The sequence below is a fragment of the Dendrobates tinctorius genome, unplaced genomic scaffold (assembly GCF_039654945.1).
Source record: "Dendrobates tinctorius isolate UK_male_01 unplaced genomic scaffold, ASM3965494v1 ptg000104l, whole genome shotgun sequence".
NCBI classification, from domain to species: Eukaryota; Metazoa; Chordata; class Amphibia; order Anura; family Dendrobatidae; genus Dendrobates; species Dendrobates tinctorius.
In genome coordinates, this window is record NW_027361772.1 from 16,524,946 (window position 1) to 16,532,210 (window position 7,265).

Consider the following 7,265-nt stretch of genomic DNA (forward strand, 5'->3'; position numbering starts at 1 on the left):
CCTATTCCTGGGGGTTGGCCCTCTGCCCCAGGGGTTGCTCGTTTAAAGGACAGAATCTTGCAAGATGACCTGCTTTATAACAGCGACGACAGATCGGACGTACGTCGTGGTCATAGCGATCGCTGTTCCTCCCTCGGAGTGGCGGAGCTCTCCTCTTCCGGAGCCACGGGTCATCCTCTGGACTGGAAGCCAGCTGGATCTTTTCCTTGGAGGACACTTGCAGAGACTGCACAGTTTTAGTAAGCGCAGCAATTCCTTTGGTCAACTCCTGGACCTGAAGACGCAGCTCCTCAGTTGGATCTTTATCCAGAGTCTGTGCATCAGCCTCCACAGGGATGGAAGGGAAAGACGTTGCTTCCTGGTGGTAGGTGATCGCTGGGCGCCTCAGGGGCGCTGGACGGCTGTCAGTGGGTTCCTGCAGTACCCGTATAGCCCTGTCCTTAAAATCAGCAAAGTCCAGATCAGGGTCTTGCAGGGTTATGATGCGCAACTGTCCTCTGTGTGTACTGGATAGAAGTCCTTCAATGAACTGCTCCTTTAACAGTTTACCTTCCTCCTTCACACTGTCAGGATCAACTTGCTTAACTGCTCGCAGCTCCTCCTGCAGGTTGAGAGCATAGTCCCTTATACTGTCCTGCGCCTTCTGTTTACAGCCAAAGAACCTCATCTTGATTTCAACTGCAGCGCGGGTGTCAAAGATGCTTCTCAGCTTGGCTAGAATCTTGCCAACAGTCTCTTTATCAGTGTCCTGCCAGGCCTTCACCTCTCTCTGTGCTGCACCCGTTAGCTGTCCAATGAGGATGTTCACTTTCTGGCTTTCAAACAGAGGGCATACTTTAAACAAACTGCACAGTCTCTCTTTAAATTAACTCAGGGTATGTGACTCACCCGAGTATTGCGGTAGCCAGGCCGCTCCCGGGAGGTAGGGCATAGACAGCGGCATTATTGGGACTGCTGCGGCGGGCGCTACTCCTTGCGGCGCTGAGGGGCTGGCGACGGCGTCAGCCGCTACATTACTGCTTGGCACAGACATTCTCTTCCCCCCTAGCTAACGTTAGCCAGGGCCGGGGGTTGTGTGAGCTCACCGGCGGCCGCTTCGCAGGCCCGATGCTCCGGGCTGTAGGCCTCAGCTCCTCCCCTTCTTGTGCGCTGTCCTCTCTTCCCGCGCGGCACTTCACTTCTTTGCGCTGTGTTGCAGGCTCCGCCCACGAAGGCCTGCCCCTTTTTCTTCCCGCGCGCACCAAGCAGCACGGCAATGGCGGCAGTTGGCGCCAATTTCACACACAGTTTTTTACACAAACACAGTCTATGGCACACAGGACCCGGGGATACCGGGCTCCGTAATCCTGTTCTTGGTACCGGGCCGGTGTCGGCGGGATGTGTCACAGCAGCGGTGGCCCGGTCCATGGCCCTGGGGGCCCAATTAATGGGGGAAATTGAATGGTAGAATGTAGTGAATGGAATAGTTCGTGACGCCACCTGTGGTGTTCGGCAAGTGAGATGTTAGGCCGACGCTGCATGCAGATCCTCTGGGGCTGGTGGTGTGTTGCAGCCAAGATGGTGAAGCTCCCCACAGGTGGAGCTGTAGTCCCAGGGAAGTGTAGATGTGGTTGGCACGGGGATGTAGAGGTGCCGGCAAGGTAGGAAGCAGACAAGACAAAGCGGGGTGCAATTTCTGTACCTTTACTTGATAACTGCACTCCAGGGTCCTGATTACAGATGGTACCGGAGCAGGCTAGCCTGGAAGCAACTCAGGGATTCTCTCTCAGCAGATGGGCTGTGCAGTCTCCATCCTAGCGCTTACTTGAGGGATCTCCAGTACTGAGTTACACTGAAGTTCCTCCTGTCAGATGTTCCCAAGAACTCTACTTGTACGGCAGACATCTGAAGCCTGTTCCAGGGACTCCTCGCTCCTAAGTCCCGGCTCACTATCCATGTTGCTGTTTTGCCCTCAAGTCTTAGATGGGAGTATTGCATTTACAGCCTTCTACTCCTCTGGTGTCTGCTGTAGGACCATCAGTGTCCATACAGCCGTGGAGACCAGGCTCCAGTTCATGCGCTCTTACGGGAGATGAGCTCTTCCTCTCAGCTCTATCTCAGCGCTCCTTCCACACGTCTGCACACTTCACCCTCCGCAGACTAACTAACCACTCCTTCCTCTTGGCCCTCAGAGAGCACTCCTCCCCTTAATTCTGGTTCAGAGCTCCCTCTGCTGGCCTGGAGTGGAACTGCGTTGCATGCATAGATTGACTGCAAGAGAGACCCGTCATTGCCTCCAAGCCTGGCATTACCCTCCCTGGAGGAAGGCAAAGCCATTGTGGCGACCACACTCCTGGGGGCGCCACATAACAGGAGAAAATGGACCCCAAAGTTTGTTGTGCAATTTCTCCTGAGTATGCCGATACCCCATAAGTGGGGGAAAACCACTGTCTGGATGCACTGAAGGTCTCGGAAGGGAAGGAGCACCGTTTGACTTTTTGAATGCAAAAATGTCTGGCATTGAGAACATGAAAAATGAGGATGAATGAACTCATGGAGATCAACATCCAACACTGCGGAGACACCATCACATGTTTCTCAACGCAGTGATTCTAGAGTAATGCCCCCTATCCCTTTTGGGAAATATGTAAAACATGCAAAACACAAGCCGTGGAGACACCATCACATGTTTCTCAACGCAAGCAATGACTAGCCAGGTCTTTCCCCGGGAAGGAACAACCACAGGAAGGGCAGTCTCCAATGAAGGAAACCACCTATGCCAAAACATGGTATCCATCCACAGAAAGCTATTTCAGGGTATTGCCCCTCATCAGTGTGGAGTAGGAAACTGGCCAGTAGGAGCAATGCCTAGGATGGATACCATGTTTTGGCATAGGTGGTTTCCTTCATTGGAGACTGCCCTTCCCTTGGTTGTTCCTTCCCGGGGAAAGACCTGGCTAGTCATTGCTTGTGTTGAGAAACATGTGATGGTGTCTCCGCGGCTTGTGTTTTGCATGGAATTGAGAACGGACGCCATGACGAGTTTAGAGAGGCCCTAATGTGCTGACAGTAGAAAGCCCCCACAAGTGACCCCATTTTGGAAATTAGACAACTCAAGGAATGTGTTAAGATATGTATTGAGCACCTTGAGCCCCTTACATTATGCCCAGCTTGTGCTTCTGGTGACATGCACCCCGTAAATTGTTAAGTGCTCTCTCCCCACTACAATATTGCCAAACAAGTAACTTACTGGTTTTTATGCACAGTGGGGCTCAGAAGGAGCTGGTTTAATGTGGGACAAATTAGGGGTTTTATTGGTAAAATTTTGCGGTACATAATATATTTAGATCGTTTCCAGTACAAGGCTGGATCACATTCTTGTGTTTTATGCTGAGAACGTCGGGGTTTCTGTGTATATCTCACAAAAATGCAATTCGGATAAAACCCCCAACTAAACCACCTACCAAGAGGCAGCTAGTGAAGCTTTGAAGTCCGTTTGGCCTCTGCTCCAGTGGTATCCATCTTTTTAGGTGTGCATAGATCTGTGGTCGTTCACACTTGGGCGCTAAAAAGATGCCTAAAATGATGGGACACCTCCATAACAGAGACAGTTCCAAAGTGTCTCCATCTGCCTCATAAATGAGTGTTTCCGTAAGGGGTTTTGTCTGATCGTGGTTTTGGGGAATTTACATGGAAACCCTGATGTAAGCACTCAGCGGAGAGAGCAGGATAAATGTGAGCCGAGCCTTGCTCCAATTTTTGGTAGGTAGAATGAACGAATAAACAGCAATACAAGAATACCATGCGGTATAAGTGATAAGGCTTATTTATCCTTATGGTCGGTGCAATTACAGCGATACCAGATACATATTTTTTTTTATGTTTTGCTGTTATCACACACTAAAAATGCTTTTTTATAAGAAACTATTTTTTTTTCCATTGTCATATTCTGAGAGCTGTAATTTTTTTATTTTTGGCAAATTTTTTGAATGAGGGCTTATTGTTTGCGGGAACAGCTGCAAATTTTTTTGCTCTCAATATGGGGATATATAACATTTTTAGATCGCTCTTCATTCAGATTTTCACACACAGAATGAACAAATCCCAGCAATTCAGTTATTGTTTTCATTTTTTTTTTATGTGCCATTCATCCCGCAGTAAAAACGATAAAACTGATTTGTTTGTCGGGTTGGTACTATTACAGTAATACCAGATTTATATTTTTTTTTATATTTTGCAATTTTTACACACTATCAACAATATTTTACAAAAATGAATTTGTTTTTGCATTGTCACATTCTGAGAGCTGTAACTTTTTTATTTTTTTTACCGAATTAGCCATATTAGTCCCCGTTTATTGGTGGGACAGTTTGGCATTTTCATTTATACTATTTTTTTTACATATGACTTTTTGATCACTTTTTATTCAAGTTTTTTGTGAGTCAGTTTTGATGAAAAGGGACATTTTCGGCATTTTTTCATTTTTTTTTTTTTTTACAGTGTTTGTCATACAAAATAAATAACATGGTAGTTTTATATAACGGGTCGTTATGGACACGGCAATACTAATTATGTGTAAGATTTTTGTATATTTTTGTTTTATCACAAACGCCACGTTTCAGTGGCGAAACGTCTTTTCATGATTTTTGTGGGCTATTTTTTTTACTTTTTAACATATTTTATTTCACTTTTTTCACTTTTTCTCTTACTCCCACTGTGGTACATGTATAATTTTTATTTTGATTACTGTTCTCATACACTGCAGTACTCACGCAGAAGACTGTCAAAGTTGAACTGACAAAGCCTGTGAGACCCAGCATATAGCTGGTTCTCACAGGCCACCGTACCCTGCGGTCATCACATGACCTCAGGATACCATGGTAACCATCGGCACCTGTGATTCTCAATGCGGCGATCCGATGGTTACTAATGGGGTCATATAACCTCCTTGCAACCAATTAAATACAGCTGTCGCGTATTACACCTGTATTTAAGGGGATAATCGGCCACGATCAACTTAAAATTGGCCTTGGCGATACAACAGGGTGTCAGCTGTCATGTACAGCTGACACCCGTGGGAATTGCGTCTGCCGGTTGGCACTATTCCCGATCGCCATATTAAAACGGCAATAAGGGAATGAGGTCCCTTAACGATTGTCGTTTTAATGCGTATCGGCTGTCACTAATGAGTTAAATGTTTTGTCTTGTATACAAAAAAAATCACACCAAGAAGAATTATTTCAAAACTTTTACCACCTTTAGTAATAAAATAATGATGATAATAATACAAATATGAATAACACCCCACCATAAATAAAAAAAAAATATATAGTCTTCTCCTCCTGTATCAGTCGTGACTTGTAATGACGATTACTGTACTTGTATTTATTACGTATAACCCTCCTCACATGTAAAGCGCCATGGAACAAATGATGCTATAATAATAATAACAATAATATACAGTGGGGAAAATAAGTATTTGATACACTGCCGATTTTGCTAGTTTTCCCACCTGCAAAAAATGGAGAGGTCTGTAATTTTTATCGTATATACACTTCAACTGTGAGAGACAAAATCTTAAAAAAAATCCAGAAAATCACATTGTATGATTTTTAGATAATTAATTTGCATTTTATTGCATGAAATAAATATTTGATAAAATAGAAAATCAGAACTTAATATTTGGTACATTAACCTTTGCTTGTAATTACAGAGGTCAGATGTTTCCTGTAGTCCTTGACCAAGTTTGCACACACTGCAGCAGGGATTTTGGCCCCCTCCGCCATACAGATCTTCTCCAGATCTTTCAGGTTTCAGGGCTGTCGCTCGGCAAAGATTTTCTATTGGGTTCAGGTGTGGAGACTGGCTAGGCCACTTCAGGACCTTGAAATCCTTCATATAGAGGCATGCCTTAGTTTCCCTGGCTGTGTTTGTGTTTGCGGTCACTGTCATGCTGGAAGACCCAGTCACAATCCATCTTCAACGCTCTGTGGGAAGGAGCCCGCCTGATCGAATAGTATGGGGGTCACTAATAGGCTGCTAACCTGGATGCTGTGCATCACCTGTATGTGAACAGCGCCGCATACAAGCCGCTGCCTTTTTTGTGCTGTTTTTGAATATTTGGAGGATTTTTAACCCCTATTTTTGTGGTATTGCTGTTTAGAGAGCTTCAGAGGGGCCTGGACATGTGATGGCGTGAGCAGGGGGACCTATCGTGCCTTGCTGGATTTTTATCCATGACGGCATTGTGTGTTACTAACAGTAATGTTTAAGACTGTGGTCCCATCTCTCTTCAGGCCATTAACCAGGTCCTCCTGTGTAGTTCTGGGCTGATTCCTGACCTTTCACAGAATAATCCTTACCCCACGAAGTGAGATGTTGCATGGAGCACCAGACAGAGGAAGATTGACAGTCATCTTGTGTTTCCTCCATCTTCTAATAATTGTGCCAACAGTTTTTGCCTTCTCACCAAGCTGCTTGCCTATGGTACTGTAGCCAATTCCAGCCCTGGGCAGGTCTAAGATTTTGTCCCTGGTATCCTTAGACAGCTCTTTGGTCTTGGACATGATGGAGATGTTGGAGAGTGAGTGATTGTGTGGACAGGTGTCATAGAATCATACAATCATAGAATCGTAGAGTTGGAAGGGATCTCCTGGGCCATCTGGTCCAACCCCCTGCTCAAAGCAGGATTCGCTAAATCATCCCAGACAGATGTCTGTACAGCCTCTGTTTGAAGACTTCCATTGAAGGAGAACTCACCACTTCTCGTGGCAGCCTGTTCCACTCATTGATCACTCTAACTGTCAAAAAGATTTTTCTAATATCTAATCTGTGTCTCATCCCATTCAGTTTCATCCCATTGCTTCTAGTCTTTCCTTGTGCAAATGAGAATAAAGATGATCCTTCTACAATGTGACAGCCCTTGAGAAATTTGTAGACAGCTATTAAGTCTCCTCTCAGTCTTCTCTTTTGCAAACTAAACATTCACAAATCATGCAACCTTTCCTCTTAAGACAGGGTTTGCTGACTGGTCACCATTCTGATCGCTCTTTTCTGAACTTGCCCCAGTTTGATGATGTCTTTTTTAAAATGTGGCGTCCAAAACTAGACACAGTATTCCAGATGAGGTCTGACCAAAGAGGAGTAGAGGGAAATAATGACTTCACGTGATCTAGACTGTATGCTTCTGTTAATACATCCTAGAATTGCATTTGCCTTTTTTGCTGCTGCATCACACTGTTGACTCATATTCAGTCTGTGATCTATTAGTATACCCAAGTCTTTTT